Raw genomic sequence first — 17797 nt, 5'->3', positions numbered from 1 at the left:
CTGTAATAAACCACTCGGGGAGCACAGCCCCTTTCATATACGCCCAATCCCGCCCCCGCACAGACCACGCCTCCTTTAATACACCCCTAAACAGTGAAAGCTCAACTGAGAGGCGTCCCACACCGAAAGCCATCTGAATAATCACACAATATCACCCCACCACACCATGCTGGACAGCAGACTTCAAGACATTTGTCGGATCAGTCAGGAGACCTTCATCATATTCATAACAGCTACAGTATTAGTTTAAATATAGCAGCCTTTAAAAATAAGCTGCATGTAAGCAAGTCCTTAATTATTTACCAGGTTGAATCAGTCAATGAATCAGTCATTGAGACTGATCAATACTAGGCTACATTGTCATTTTGCGCACGGTCACGCAGGGTGCAAATTAATAAACCTGGATATGATTTATTAATTTAGATGGGGTTCAGATAGGAAGTCAGTCGCTGTGCTGTGAGAGAGAGATACATCGACGTTACGCTTCTTCAGACGGAGGGAGTCAGAGCGACTGCTGGTTTCGAGGCGGGAGGACACATGGGTCGACACCACAACCTTTAATTTTTGCTCTAATGTGTGTGTTAAATACGACAAGGAATCCGATATGAACACTTACGGGCTTTCCAGCGTCCACTCCTGACGTTCCTGCGCGTCTGTGTTTTGCTTCTTGGATTTGGGGAGACGTTTCGCGTTATGTTCAGTGCTGAAAACGGGACTGCGGACGATATTTTATTCGCTTATTCGCGTCTCATGTGGACTTCTTATCAGTGAGTCGCGTGTCAAACATCGCATGACAATGCGAGTTGTTGTTTTGTTAGGATTTTGACGCGAGTGCGGTCATTTGAGTAGTAACTTAACATGTCGGATTGTTTTTCGTCGTTTTGTGCGTCTTTATCACGAATTTTCTCCCTCCGTTAATTCTCTGGACTGCTCCATTCGGGCTATTCGTTCTTAATCTGCATGCATCCGCACGAAGAAGCAGAAACCGACAGATAAACGACTGGAGGACTGAAGAATGAATGAGATTCACTGAAGAACAGGAGGAAACGCAGTAAGGTATGAACCCGAGGTTTTTTATGATGGTTTTGATATGCTGCAGGAGGACTCGGCACGGATATCTCTGTCACCTCTGGCATGTAACGAGGTTTATTTATTGGTGTTTTATTGATGTTTTATGCTTATGGATATAGACCACGCGCGCGCTCCTGATGCGTCAGACACAAATAAACGCTCGCGCGTAATGATAGATCTGCGCGGGTCATTTATCCCACAAAATGTCAAATTTGACACTTTGATTCAACTATACACTAACCTTTAGAGTTTATTAATAACCTGTATGTTTGCAAAATGAGCAAACATTTGATAAAGTGGCCACAAATATGTGTGTTTGTAAATTAGCTAACATTTAGAGATGACTGTCGTTATTGTGTTTTGTTTTGTTTTTAGTCAAAAATCGTATTCAAATATTTGAGCACATTTTGCAGGTATTTACTGCAACGTAATAAACGCTGTCAAAATAAGTTACGCAGTTTTATTTGAGCTAACCTTTATTTAAATGGACGTAATCAGAGCCATACAGAGATTCAGAAAGATCATGGCTTCTGATACCTCTATCACGTATTATCTAAATCACATTTCTGTCCTGAAAATGCACGTTTTACCATTAATATCTCATTATATGTTATAGGCCTACAAGAAACCTCGAATTAAAGCACTCAAGTGTTACATGGGGTAAAATCATCCAGTGCTCGACCTTTGCATGTCTTGAATGAACAGGCCTACTTCAGCAGTAATATAAGCATTAATCTCACTATATTTACACACATTAAGGGAAATCACAAGGACACTAAAATATGAGTCTAGTCTATGCAGAAGAGCACGTTGCTTTCTGCTGGTAGGAAAAGTGACCGGCTGGGTGACATTTGGGTATATGGACACGACTAGACCAAAGTTGAATCTCCTCAAAGCAGCAGGTTCCATTTTAAACGTCACGACTCAGTGCGAGCAGAAGCCTCTTGATGTTGGTTTAGGTCTAAAATACCAGTGCTCCGCTTCAGGACTGGTTCACTGCCAAACACTCTCTCTGAACAGAGCGAAGGATTTATGCGTCTCTGTCCGAGTGTCAGAACAATTATTCTAAGCTCCGAGCAGATGAATTATAGTCAAGCATTAGCACAATATTAATGATAGCTCCCATTTTTATATTGTGGCAGTAATCATTGGATGAATTTATTTGAATCGCTTCTCCTTTGCTTTTGCCAAAGTGGCCAGTACTCAGCATTTCCTGTATGATGAAAAGGATTTGATAGATTGGCCACATCTGTGTCATCTTTATTTTGGCAGAGCTTTCACGGCAATGGTCTGGATTTGACATATGGATCCACATAGTGATTCAGTCATAGCAACATTATTGTCAGATACATGATTTGTTAGCCCATTTTTCCGTGCCTTGAAACAACGGCTGTGATGGTCAAGCTTCCAACGATGATTTTATTTCCCCCGCAATCTAAAAGAAAAGAATGAGGAGCAAAGTACAAAGTAAATTGTATACGGCGGTATTTCTCATGGACTACTGGGGGGAAAATAATTTGAATTTTTATAGTAAATGTGCAATTTTTTAGTTTTGAGTGCAATCATTTATAAAATTATTTAAAAAATATTATCCAATTAATAGCAAAATAATGGAAATTTATTTTTCCAACATATTTAGTTCTCTTTATTTTTATTTTTATTAAATAAATAATTTGTCTGTTATGTGAAAGCGTGCATCACAGTGCTTTGAATTTTTTGGGCATCTAACAGAGACAGCAACAGCAAGATTCAGGTGATTTTTATTCAGTGGCGAAGCTTGGTCTTTGTGCTTTCCACTAAAAACAGTATGCCATTTCCCCACTATTTTCTTCGGTATATCTTTAAACAAACAAAACCGTTGAGAACTGGGACATGCACATTGTCCTAGTTTGACCTTCTGGTTTGAAAGTTATGGAGAGCGCTTGTTCACAGCATTTAACGCTCCTTTGAATCATACGTCTCTCAGTTTTCAATCCTCCTCAAGTGCACTTAGCTGCATTAAGCAAAGGTGTGTGCAGATGGTCCAGGCCAGCTGCTGAGAGGACATATAATTTTCATTTTCTCTTGTTCAGTGCACCAGCGTCTCATGAGTGCACAAAGCCTTTGCTTTTTCTGTTACTGTTTTTTTTTTCTCTTCTCTTCTTTTTAGAACAGATTCAGACCCTTGTCTCCTTCTGTTCTCCTCCTTTCTCTCTGTCTGTTTATCTGTATCTCTTGCTCTCTGGGCCCCCACAGGGTTAGGGTATTGTTATGCTGTCAATCATCCAGTAGTGTAAGATTTTTGCTGCTTGTAGCTTCCTGTAAGGCCCATTCAGAGGGAATGTCCTCTGAGGTCCATATGGACACTGCAGCATTCAAGGCTTTGCAAACATGAATAAATCATCATCAGATTTCAGTGCAAAATTTTATAACATTGTATTTATATTTTTAACAGTTGATACATTTTTGAAATATCACTTTATTTTACAGTGTCCTTGTTGCGTTACATGTACTTACCATAGTAAAAACAGTAAATTATGCATAATTGCATGGAGTATCACTAAACAAATCTGTAAAGTATGTATGTGTGTGTGTGTGTGTATATATATATATATATATATATATATATATATATATATATATATATATATATATATGAAGAGTTTATTTGCAAAAACAGATGACTCAGTTTTTCTTAAATTTCAAAAATCACGTTTTTATGTGATCATGTTTTTGTGTTAGTTATCTGTGTTTTTAGTTATTTTTACGTATTCAAAATAGCCCAACTGCAGTTTGAGATTAATTGGAATGCATATATCTATATATATATATATATATATATATATATATATATATATATATATATATACATACAATTTTATTGAATTGAGGAAACTTTATGCAAAAATAAATAAATAAATAAATAAATATGAATATATATATATATATACATATATGCAAACTACTACTTTTTAATGCAAACTGTTTACTTTTGTACGTTTTACAACATAATTTTTATCTGTTTAAAAAATTAAATGAAAATGCAGCTGTTTTTAATCAGGAAACAAAATGTGTGGTAACACTTTATTTGAAGGTGACAGTTATATATTTAATATGTGCTTACTACAGTAATAACAATAAATTATGCATAACTACAAATCAACCAAACCAAACCTTAATCCTAACCTTTGCTGTATAGTAAGTGCATATAGTTCACTAATACTTCTCGGTGTATATTTGTGTAATTACACTGTAACAGCATTACCTTAAAATACAATGTAAGCATGCGTTGGCAGGTTTTGTAAAGCAGAAACAGTTTTTAATTTTTTTTATTTTGGGTGATTTTTGTAGTTGTTTGACGTGAATACAATTCATTAAGTCAAACTGTTTCATTGAGTGGCAAATGTGGCAACAAAATCAGTGTGAATAGTTTTGGTGCAAAAAATTGTTTGCAAATATTTCACGTCTGTTTAGTCGCAACAGCCTTGGCCTTTCTTCTGTTAGTTCATTATGTGTTGACAGTCATTGCATTATGAGACTGCTCATTACTGAATGAATGGGGTTTTTGCAACTCACTGGGGGAGACAGAGCAAAATATAGAAAGGAGTTCGTGTGGATGCTGTCGCAACTGTCCCAGTTGTTGTGAAAAGGCACAAAAGCAGCAGGAACTGGGCGTCCCTTTCGAGACTGCGCCTGAGTCGCGGCCTTTGTGTCGTGAAGTGCTGTTCTGAATGTGCGGATGAATGCAGCAGCCTGTAACTGCAGGCGCCAGGCATCAAGGCTTTTGTGCGAGTCTCAGAGAGCACGGTGGAAAAAAACCCCAACTACATCTGGAACCAGGGAAGGAGGAGTGCGCACCTCCATACACCACCGATTGGGAACCGTCGGCGTGATCGTGGAGCACAATGGAATGTCTTGATCAACAAGTGCATATGAATAGAAAAATCAATGAAAGCTCTTTTTCATAAATTGAGTGCATGTTAAATTAGCCGAATGGGTCCGTCTGGACAGATAGCGGATTGTTTGGCTGCTGTCTTTGGATCATGTCTATCGACTCGGCGAGGGGGGTGGGTTGCGTCGGTTTACAGCTGTGAAAGGCTAAAATAGAGCCCAATCAATGGAGCGCTGAGATACGGGGGCAATTTACTTGGGGTATTGCTGTCAAAAGTGGCTCTGCCAGCTAAAGCCTTTCAAAATGGCTTCACACCCACTTCTGTCGCCAACACAATACCACTGTGTGATTGCTTAATATCACAATCCATCCAGGCCAAGACATTCCCCAATTAAAGCGCCTTTTTGCCGCTTCTGAGGATAGGTCCAAAACAGCTCTGGTTATCCAACATATTTAACAAGACACGAGGCTGCTCCTGCTGTGGTATTTTTTTCCCAACTAGGATGCCGTTTGATGCTGATTTAGCAGCTAAAGGGAAAGCCAGAATTGTTTCACTGATCATCACATAAAAGGGTGTTGCCATCTGCCGCCGGCTGAACAACCAACTATAGCTCATAATTTTGCGTTCTGTGTGGGAAGTTATGAAACGGCGCTGTGTATAATGCGCGTGCGAGCGGTACAGGACTGTACTAATCCACTTCTGCCTCGTCCTCGTACAAATTTGAATGTGGAATTCCACGGTGATTTAGTTTGAGTGAAATTCCTTGAAAACGTTCATTTGAAAACGAAATGGAAGAACTCGCTCGACGGGATGCGAAATGTCAGTTGTGCATCATTCTGTTCACATCCTGTCAGTCAGCTCCCCGCGTGAGCACCGGCCTGGAGAGGGAAGTCAAGCTGAACGGAGTTGTGCAGGTGATGGAAGGAGCGAGAGAGAGTGTTGAATATAATAGTTTACAGACCTTAATAATAATAATAATAATAATAGCTCACAGACGTTCAACAGAACTCCTAGATAGACTTAATAGCAGTCTTCCTACTGAACTTTTTCTAATAGGCTATATTTGTGGAGAAATAGCTAAATTATTATTATTATTATTGTTGCAATTTTTTATTATTTATTACAATTTAATTTAATTAAAACTTAATATATAAAATTAAATGTATAAAATTAAATTATAATTTTGACACACATAGCAGAATGAAGCTGCATCCACAAGTGTGCAAATAAATGAGTATATTTGGTTTCTAAAGTAATGTTTCATACTTGGTAAAATATAATGAATTAAAAATGAATATTAATAAATGGATTATGAATAATGATATATGAATAAATATCTAATAATAATAATAAGAAGAAGAAGAAGAAGAAGAAGAAATGAACAAAATAACAACAATATGAGCTTAAATAATTAGTATTTAATGATAATCATCATTAAGTAGAAGTTGTTATTATTATTATTATTGTTATAATTGAATTAAATGAATAATTTTGGCACACTTACCAAAATAAAGCCACATTCACAGGTTTGTAAAAATAATATCTAATAAAATAACAACAATATTACTATTTTAATAATATAATTATTTAATTAAAAATAGAATACATTTAAATGAATCTGGCATACTTTGTGAAACAAAACTATAATAAATATTATTTATTTTACAAATAAATAAATAAGTCAATTTTTGGTGGAATTTGTTGGTTTCTAAGGTGATGTTTTCCTTCTGGCTATTATTCTGCAAATAAAAAAAAAGAAGAAAGTTTCAGTAACACTCATGCACATACCGCATATGTCACTAAATCGAATTTCACAGTAATGCAGTGATAGACATAGCCTGATCAATGCAGATCAATAGGCATGATAAGTGCAGTGTTATATCATGCCTGGTCATTTGTTAGCATGCTCTCCCAGTGGAATTCAGATATGTTGGGGCTTATGTGTATTGGTTTGCGTCTGTGTGTTTGTCAGGGAGTTCTCTGAGCCGAGGGAGGAGGCACCACAGCTAACCAGCCAGGGACTAAAGGCAGCTGTTTGTTTGCCTGTTTGCAGAGAGAGGGAAGGAGGGGGGCAGGAGGGAGCCCTTGGAAAGAGAAGTGGAAGGGCAGTGTGGAGAAAAAAAAGAAAACAAGAGGCACTGTCAAAACACAGCAGGAAGAAAAAAGAGAGCAGAAGAAGAATAATTCACACCCAAAAGAGGGAGAGAAAGAGCAAAAAGTCTTTCACAGACACACACTCTTAAGATGGACTCATTAGAGTAAGACTGGCTCCATACCAACACTGGCTTCGGAACAATACCAGCTCGGTTCCTCTCCACTGACACATCAATATCTAATTGGCCAAGAAATAAACAGCCTCAGATGATGTTTAAACTTTTTATTATGAAACTGGGTATTCACTGATGAATCATAACCTATGTTACCTGCATCTGTGTTGCAGGAATTATAAATGTATGTAGACATTTTATGCTTCTCATAATTATAAAATAACCTTTTTGAGTAAATTACAGGTTCATTGTTTTAGAATTAGCATTCACTCTCATTTTTAACTTGACACAGTTATGACATTAATGTTGCAAGACGCTGAAAATACAGCGAGATATCCATCTGGTGCTTGTTTACAAACATGAACAATTAAAAAATAGCACATATGGAATGCAAGAACGTGTCCTGAGTGAACAGCCCCCCAGGGCCGTCAGTCATAGCTCTCAGTCTGATGGCACGAAGAAGATTCAAAGTCTTTATTGAACATTCTTAATTCAAACAGCGCAGACAGAATCAGACTTCAGTAGTCGTGAGCATGCTAAAGTCAGAGAGATGCATCTAGGGAAAACAAGGAGGTTTGGCTTGTGAGTGAAGCTGCAGATACAAACAGAATAACTGAATTACTCAAAATATTCCAGAATATAAACATAATATACCAGAAATTAAGCAAGAAAATAACATTTGATTTACTTTGCTTGAATGGACACATACACATATGAATAATGAGACATAACCTCTGTTAAAGGTTTCTTCTTTTAAAGTGTGCCATTTCATTCTCAATTGTAGATACTTGTCATCTGTTAATTATTAGTCTAATTATTATTGATTATCAAATTTCGTAAATGATGCATTTTGGAATTTCAATCTCAATCTCTCTCTTTTTGGTAGTCTTGTACCATTTTAATTGTTGCTCTAAAATTACAACCTGACATAGAAATGTACTAAACCAGCCACAGTTTAATGGTGATATTTGAAGTAAAACCACAATAGTCACAAGTAATCACAATTTTCTTTGTTTAGCCTTTTTAAACTATGATTTCTATGAAACAAACTATCTTATCTGCTAGAAAATAGTTGCCTCGAAGCGTTTATAAAAGCTATATATGCAGCTGCAATTGTTGCATTACAAATGATACAGATTTCCTCACTCCTCTAATAGATTATCCAGTATGTGACATTTCCATCAGTTAGTTACAATGGTATTTCAGTGCCGGTAAGGGACTGCTAAGAGCACCTAAGCTGAACACAACACTGAACCGAATATGATTGAAAACTCTGTAACATCCCCACTAGCGCACATCACTTTACAGCAAAACAAATGTGCCTGCACTTCTGTCGCATCTGTCTAGTACTGTATATTCATCATAAATAGAGCAAAAAATGTTCAGCGCGCAGCCGAGCGACAGTGTAAATGCACATGCAATGGTTGAAACAGCTGGGCAGCTAATGGCAGCAGATTATGTGGTTCATTGTGAGTTGCAACCTATGACGCTGGCATTACTTTTAGCAGTATTAATATTAGTATTAATATCCACACACTTTTTTTTTTTTTTTTGGATGAATGATGAAAGATATTTACTCAAAAAAAGATCATTCAATTTCTCCAGCAATATGTAGCTATTTTCAATCTTTAAAAGGAATAGTCCACCCAAAAATTTTAATTTGCTGAAAACGGGCTTCTTCTCAGTCCATCCAAGAAATGTAGAGAAATGTACCATTGCATTACTTGCTCACCAATGGATCCTCTGCGAGTGAATGGGTGCCGTCAGAATGAGAGTCCAAACAGCTAAACAGCCAAAACAGATTATTGTGATGATAAAAACATCACAATAATCCACAAGTAATCCACACAACTCCAAATCATCAATTAAAAAGCTGTGTGTTTGTAAGAAACAAATCCGTCAAGATGATTTTTACTTCAAACCATTGCTTCTACCTATAACATAATCCATAATGTTGCTTTTACCAGTGAAAAAGTCATCTTGTCTGAATCAGGAGAGAAATCTGCTTCTTACAAATATGAATTTGTTTCTTACGAGCATGCAGCTTTTCTCTTCACAAGACATTCATTTATGGACTGGAGATGTGTGGATTATTGTGATGTTTTCTTGTTTCTCATTCTGACGGCACCCATTCATCCAATGGTGAACAAGTGATGTAATGCTAAATTTCTCCAAATCTGTTCTGATGAAGAAACAAACTCATCTACATCTTGCATGGCCTGAATAAACTTTCAGCATATTTCCCTTTTTGGGTGAGCTATTTCTTTAATGTCATTGGTGTCATGTCACGGCTTTGTAAAGAAAATGGTATTTAGCAATGCAACTGAATCATGGATATCTCTTTGAACCATACCACCATTTCTATTGATTTCCAGTGATTCCCTGCTCATACAATTGCACCAAACATTCTGAACAGACCAAGCTAGCACATCCCATAATGAGTGCGATGTCCAATCAATGCGCAGTGCTGCCCCTCAGCAAAGTACCTGCTGACCTATGCAAAATCCACATGACCATAACAATGCCCTCCAGTCCATGCACAGGACTAATATCCATGCAGTTTACATGCTGTCGCAGTCCAATGTCAACACTGTATCAGTTCTCAAACTCCTGGCCGATGTGCTATTAGACATTATAGAAGCTGTTGACCTCATTATAACCAGTGCAAACCACTGTATTTAACGGCCTGGCAGAGATGAGTCTTGTTTGCGGCCCAATATAGGAGCCACAGGTAGTGTGTTATTGTGCATATAAATGTGGTCTCCTAGCTAAAGGATGTGTATGCTATTTTAATGCTTTTTCAGTTATAATTTTCTAATTATATGCTTTATACTATTTTAAATTGCAAATAACTTAAAATAACTAAATACTTGAATAAATTAATTTAATCAATAAAAAAAAAAGTTTATCAAAGTGACAGTAAATACATTTATAATGTCTTCTACTTCAAATAAATGCTGTTCTTTTGAACTTTTAAAAGAATCATAAGCAAAATGTGTCACGGTTTCCACAAAAATGTTAGGCAACACAGCTGTTTTCAACACTGAAATTAATTATAAGCAATGGAAATGGATAAAAATAATTTTAGAATGATTTTATTTGAATTATTTCTGAAGGATCATGTGACACTGAAAAGTGGAGTAATGAAAGCTGAATATTCAGCTTTGTCATCGCGGGAATAAATTACATTTTAAAACATATTCATATATAGAGATTTTAAATTCTAATAATATACTGTTTTTACTCTATTTTTCATCACAAATTATATATACAATTTATGTTTTGAAGTATTCAATTATATTTTATAATAGTTATTTAATTTGTTTTTTTAAACCTATTATTTTTAATTACATTGATCAAATATATTTAGTCATACTTAGTAAAATAATATAATGATTTCTTTTTATATATATATATCAAATTGGTGGTGGTGGGTTGATAGGGGGCGCTGGCAAATAATGCAACAAAAAGCAGTTTTAAAGGACCTTTAAAGCAGAAGCTACTTTCTGATTGAAAGCAAAGAAATGAATGAATGACACGGTCTTCCTATTAGAAATAACACATACACTTTTCAGTGGCTTTACTTCATCTTAATCATTCTTTTTGCCCAGTCATGGTCTCGGCTGGCACCCAGGTGCAAATAAAACACTTGGCATTTAAGTACCTCAGAATTTTTTGTTAAAATGAGTCATCCTTCTTTTCCCATGGATTCTTGTTTTCTCGCTGGCTTGATTTCTTCCAAAGATTGCTTATATCGATCGCCTGAATTAATGTAGTTTCAGCTTAAACAGAGGGTCATGCGGCTATGCAGAGCTCGACATGGTGATGAACTCTAATGCTTTGAAGGTACAATATCGATCGGGGTATCCACACTCTTTATTCTGTTATTTGTCTGAGAAAGGGATTGATTCTTCGAGCGTGATGTTGCGTTCTCGTGTGTAGGTGGGTGTGCACATGTAAATGAGTGTGTAGGAGTGTGTTTGTGCCAGCCTTGATTGGTGATTGCATCTGTTAAACACTGCAATCTTTTCTATTTTAGAGGCAACCAATTTAGAACAAGGCACCTTCACACTTGTATAATCACCCTCCACTAAATTGCAAACACACACTCGCATACACTCGGGCACAAGTCAAAAGGCACGATTTCTCACATGCAGCCACTTGTGCACAAAAATATTGCCGTAAAATAGGCTGACACATGAGTCACTGATCCCACGTCCCGTATAGGGAGCTCTGTCAGACTGCCGCGTCTCTGAGTGGGACAGGAAACCCAGTTGTGGAACTAATTAGCTTTGCTTAACTGAGGATGGATATGGATTGCTCCTGACAGCTGTCTACTCTCATTCATTTGTGGAAGAGACACATTTGTTTGGAGATGCTTGTTTTCTCTTTCAGCACTTAGAACACTGTGAGAGTCGTTTTACGGAGCCAAGGCAGCTGCGTACGGAAGTCCGGATTAAAGGTGCTGTCGTGATGTACAGGGGCCATCGGACAAGGTCAGCAACGTGGAGGCCTGTCGGTTCTTTCCGATTCGTTCTCACACTCCTAACCCAATCCTCTCACAGTCATCCGGCCATGTGCACACCTGTCTTTGCACCTGTGCTGCATTGTGCATCAATGCAGCGGTGCATAGACCCACCCAGCATGTGTTCTTAGATTCCTCTTCGTCTGCACTTAAACGTCCTTGTGTATAAATAGCAATCAACCTGACCCTTGTGCACCCAGATATTGAGCCTTTTTCAGGGCAGTAAGCTTTTGTGCTGAATCCCTCGCTGGCGGGGAAGGGGGTGGAGGAGGGGAAGCGGAGGCAGATTCCAGCTGCACCAGGGCTTGATGGGATTTATGACCCATCCTGAGCTTTTCCCTCCGCTGGCGCCTTTCCCATTGGCTAGAATTAACAAGCAAGGGAAAGGAAAAACAAACAAACAAACAAATTACAGGGGAACAAACCGAGGAGGTAATAAGCATGTCGGGACATGCAAAGCTTGCTGTACTTGCTCGGGCAGATGGGGGAGGGTGGAAGAAGGCCCGCTGGCGTAGCAGAACCTATCTCCACCCCTCTATTCTCCTCTGTTTCATCTCTTTCCTGCACTTTTCTCGCTCTATCCCTTCATCCGGTGGTTCACGTGGGCAGTGGGAGACAGATGGGCGGATGATGGATCTGACGTGATAGACAGCAGGCTGATGGATGGGCGCCGGGCTGATACGGGATTAATGCGTAGCGGAGGCCAAGGCCGCCCAATGGAGGCCTTGCTGATAGATAGATAAAACAGACGAGCAGATAAACAAGAGAGCACTAATCCACGCCCCCTTGATGGACAGAAAATCAAAGGCATGGGAAGGAGTGGCAATGGAAAGGTGGATCTTTGTAGACAGATAACAGACAGCGGAAAGAGGCGAGAAGTGGATATGAGAGGCAGAGAAAGAGTGGGAGTCTTGGAGGTGGAGGTGTTGGATGTGTTTGATGGACCTTGAGTTTATGTTTTTGGGTGGAGGCGAATGCACAGACCAGTGGGTGGTGAATGCTGTTGACTTGTAACCCTAAATTGGGCACTTACTGCCATTAAATGCAGTCTGCATTTAGGGGGACTGGAGGTGGAGGTGTTGGATGTGTTTGGACCCTGAGTTCATGTTTTTGGGTGGAGGCAAATGTGCAGACTGCTGGGTGGCGAATTCGGTTGACTTCTAACCCTCATTTTGGCACTTATTGGCATTAAATGTGGACAGCATTTAGGGTTGAGCAGAGGGCCAAGATTTGACTAGTTAGCCCCTGTTAAGTAGGTGTTAGAAGTACATCATCTCTAGGCAAAATGCATCTTTCTCCATGTTAAAGTAGGCATACTCTGATGAAATAACATTTTTTGCAAATTACCTAAGTCGGTTATATTCTTGTAGATATTGTGCCAATGGCCAGTTCTTCAGAGAACTCTTAAAACTATAAAATGGACTTTCGCTATATGATTTATTTGACTTCACAGCTCAGCATAGCCTCAAGTGAATGGTTTGGGACAGATTTCAAGTCATGTTGGTTGGGTGCTAGCTGACATAGGTTTTTAGACTTTTTTATATGATGATTCTCTTGCAAAGGACCTCCTTCCTAAAACATAAAGCCAGGTATATATTTTAAGATTGATTTTATACTTGGTGAGAAAAATAGAATTTGTATAGTGCTATTTGGAGATAAAACAGTAGGTGCGTTTACATGGAGCATTGTAATCGGTTTAAAAGTCCAATCCGAATGAAAATGCTCCATATAAACACCTCAATCGGAATAAAAATGCCCAAACCGAATGAAATTGTAATCGGTTTGAGAGGGGTGGGATAAACCTTTCTATAAACCGAACAAAATTAAAATCCTGCCATGTAAACACTTTAAACCGATTACTTTGCGTCTACGTCATCACGTCCAGAGGTCGGGTCGTCAGAACGTGAACGTGAAGTCGGCAACGGTACATTCTGTGATTTGGGGACACCGACACTGCAGTAGAGACTGGGTAATAGTGGAGGTATAAAGTTAAAATTTCAATTATACAGTTAAAAACACATTAGAAAGGAGAACGCTTGCTGTGTGACAGACTATCTGCTCTCATGTCCGGAGTGAAAAACAGATCTGAAATGAAGCGCAATTTTCTGCTTTTCAGCTTAGAAACAACACAGTGATGATAGTGAAAGTAGCTCAATGAAAATAAACAACTTGACCAAAATTTGCCTTTGTCATTTGTCTTTGTATAGATGACAGATTCATAATTTCCGATCTGCTTGAATTTATACGTGCTCACGCCATGAATGTTGTACGAAACACGATTGTGATAAAGCAATGCTCCTTTGATTCATTGTTCTGCAACTCTTGGTAAGAAATCGTGTATTTGTTCCATTTAAGTACAGTACAACTTTGTAGTATCAGAGTACAATTAATCTCAGCTGCATTACAGAGGGGCGTATGATTTCTATGATCGCGTTCTGGTCATATGACTGAGCGCTCGAATGAACGCAAGGGATTCAAATATTAACCGTTTATTCTAAGCAAGTGCAAACAGATATTAAAAATATTAACGTAAATATGGGCGTTTTTTCCTCTGGTGACTTGTTTTTGTTGTCACTGTAGGCTATTAGCATATCCTAAAATCGAAAGCACAGGCACATGTAAACACCATATCGGATTAGATAACGTCTCATGTAAACAGTTCATCGAATCTTTCAATCGGAATGATTTTAATCGGAATGACAAAAAAAGTGTACATGTAAACGCACCTACTGTCCATTCTACTACTACAAAAATAAATACAAAAATATTGTTGCAAAATATTTATTAATTTTAATTTAATTTATTTTTTGTTGTTGTTTCCAGCAAACTCTGGAAATGCTCGGTTGTTTTTCGTTGTGTGGCAATTTCCTTGGGCTAAATCCAGACATTTCAGTAGAAATCCACACGATTTAGAATGTCATATGAGGCCAAAATATTTCTGCCACGTATTTCACAGTGGCTACAATTTGTTCATGTAAATTAGCCTGTTGACCAACGGAAAGATACTTGATTTGAGAATGACTTCTGCATGAGCACTATACTATTGACATTAGACCTTTATTTGCCAACTAAATTTAGCCTAAATTTAGCTAAAGTCACCTCAACTTTACAACGCCTCCGGAGGTCCCTGAGCTGAGCAGCAGCCTTTGAGATGAATGAGAATGTTAACTGATATCTTTCTCCAGGTATTACAGAGCGGATGGATTTTTAGAGGAGGTCAGTAGTTGGAGCGCAGGTGAGGCCACAGGGAATGATGAGCCGGTCGGTATTGGACATGCATGTCGGATGTAGGAGGCGTAGCGGCAGTGGACAGGAAAGAGCTGCGCGAGGGTTAAAGACAGGAGGAAGCTGTCTCCAGAATGATATTGAGCGATAAGCTTTCTCTCACTTCCAAGTTGCAGGGGACCCCAGAGGTGCTGCAATCGATCTCTGTTTGCTTAGAACCCACTACTGAGTCACCCGACGAGCGCACACACCAAACCAGCCAACAAGCTTTTAGCCTTTATTTATCTGGCCTCTGATTTTGGCTGAATGAATGACAACCTGATTAACACTTAAAGGTCCTCGTAAATCTTTCATTGGACCGGAGAGAGAGTCGCACACATGCGGAGCGTCGGTGTGGAGTTACGGAGCAGTCGCGAGGCAGTAAGGTGAATGATTGTGTCGATTAACGAGATGGCGGGACACAGAATGCCCGTTTTAAAGAGTACGAGCGAACGAGGGAAGGACAGAGGGAGAGAAATGAGTGAGCGAGTAGGGAAGCAAAGGGAGAGCAAGTGGGCGAGTAATGGAGGTTAGTGATGGGAGTGTTGACAGGGAGTGTCAGCCCTAACCACAATGACCCGGCGACGGCTGCCGCATGCAAAATTGGGTGAATTTGAGTGTGAGGCCGAACGTGAAGTGCATGTGAAATGAGACATGAATTCGAAGTAAGATGTGAAGGGAATGGAAATCAGGAGACCAAAGGAGTGGGATGTTTTTCAGAATGTCTTTTTTGTCCTTTTCAACCCTATCTGCTTTTAAGGATGCTTTATGAAAGCATCGCCGATGATGGAAACATTGAAAGCATAGCTAAATTAAATTAGATATTGACTGCTTTAAATAAAATGCATAAATAAAATGAGGTCTATTTTTGTTGTTGTTACACTGTGTTCATGATTATGAAGAATATTTTCTACTCAAATTCCCATTACTGCAGTGAATCTGGACGTTTTACATTAGTCTCAATGATGATCCACATTAGATTCTCATTACTGTAATACAGTACTAAAAATAAACATTACAGTAAAAATGACTGTAATGCAATTTTTTTTATTTAAAATGATATAAATGTAAATAAGTTAAATTACATAAATTAAAGGCAGTACAACATATACTACTATGTATGAATATTTTACTTTTAATATTATTATTATTATTATTATTATTTAATATATTTTGTTTTGCATTATGGTCATGAGTAGGGTTGTGAATCATAAGTTTGACAGTTAATTTGATTCATAATTCACTTTTTATTCAAAAGTCATATTTGCTAATTCAGAACGAAATTTGCTAATTTGATTTGGTTTGATTTGATCAGCATTTATATATTTTATGTTCCTTTAATGCATCTTAGACAGATTATTTCAGACTGTTTATTAATTCAAATGTTGTCATAATCTGACTTCTTTTAGATACTTTTATTAAACCTCCAGGCCACAAATGCAAATAAATAGAGAAAAACAGATGACTTGAACATTTTTTGCATACCAACTAAAAAGTGATACCAGTAAAACAGAACTGTTTTATGTTAATAATTTATCTATGCAGTGAAATTATATGGCAGTTGTGTCCATGTAACTAATTGACAGCTGAATGAATGAATGATTTGAGTATGTTTGCCTCGAGACCCGAGTTGTGAGAAAGTGTCATGACTTTCATACAAAATATTTTGTAAGATTCACTCCATGTTGTAAAGCAACCAACAGCATGTGACTGGGAGATAAAATGGGGGGAAAAAGCGAAAGAGAAAATACAGTGGAAGTCTTGGTTGAAATTAAGGTCCAAATTAAACTCCATTAAATGATAATCCTAATGTTAATATTTTGAGTAGAATACTTGGCATGTCGTAAGTGGGAACCATTTTGTAGCAGATGAGAGTATTTATTCTCACCGGGGAAAAGGCTCAGTCTCTGCCAGTCCTCTATTAGAGAGAAGCTGTTACTATTGAGGGGGAAGACAATTTATTCTGTTCCCCACAGCCCAGCCCCCATGGGGCAATGAACGCCTGCCTCGCCTGCCTCGCCTCTCGACGCCCACTGAGTATGGACGACATGGACAACCTTCCGCAGCCTGTCCTGGAGCTTGCGCCACACTGAAAAAACTACCTCCATCATCACTTTCTGTCTGTTTTGACTTGACGGTCAAGTATTAACAGTGGTTCCCACATGATTAGGAGAGATTGGAGGGATTTCTGGTTTCCCTGTCATCCTTCTCTCTCGGGATGGGAATTATAAGGAATTTTTTTAGATATACTTAACAACTGTAGTTTCCTAAGCCATTCTCACCATCCATCCATTCTCCAAACAGCTTGTCCTACTGTATGTCCCAGCATTTTGGGCCGAAGGCAGAGAAACACCCTGGTCAGATGGCCAGTCCATAACAATCCTAATTAATAGCAACTTTGAAGAAAGCACTAAATAATATGCAGTATATTCAAATTATTTTAATTCCGCTTCCTTACAATAAAACTTGAATTGCATTTCTGCATCCTGTTATATATTATTAAATATATATTATTTAATTTATTATTGGAGTATAGGCCTATGTATTACAAGATATTTATTTCAACGTTACTTGCCGTTACTTTGTAATTTGTGAAAAAATAAAATAAATAAAATAAATATTTATATATATATATATATATATATATATATATATAAAACAAAGAATATTTATTATTATTAGAATAATAACCAAAAAAAATAAAAAATTTACGATTTATTACAACAAAATCTGTAACAGTGCATAATCTTTAATTGTTTTAGACCATTAAGAATCATTTGTGAGTCATTTTGACATTC

At 37.9% G+C, this 17797-nt stretch overlaps 1 protein-coding gene across 2 annotated transcripts in view; it reads left to right on the top strand.

Moving 5' to 3' along the window:
• The first annotated feature begins 404 nt into the window (after positions 1-404).
• The window catches only part of adgrl1a (adhesion G protein-coupled receptor L1a), a 177950-nt gene continuing 160557 nt past the window's right edge, over positions 405-17797 (top strand). For both annotated transcript variants that reach the window (XM_058770095.1, XM_058770094.1), the window contains exon 1: positions 405-1056. The gene's annotated coding sequence lies outside the window, so the exon portion shown is untranslated. The remainder of the gene's footprint in view (positions 1057-17797) is intronic.

The sequence above is a fragment of the Onychostoma macrolepis genome, chromosome 03, assembly GCF_012432095.1.
Source record: "Onychostoma macrolepis isolate SWU-2019 chromosome 03, ASM1243209v1, whole genome shotgun sequence".
Classification (NCBI taxonomy): Eukaryota; Metazoa; Chordata; class Actinopteri; order Cypriniformes; family Cyprinidae; genus Onychostoma; species Onychostoma macrolepis.
The sequence above is the reverse complement of the archived record's forward strand: the minus strand, read 5'-3'. Positions and strand labels throughout refer to the sequence as shown.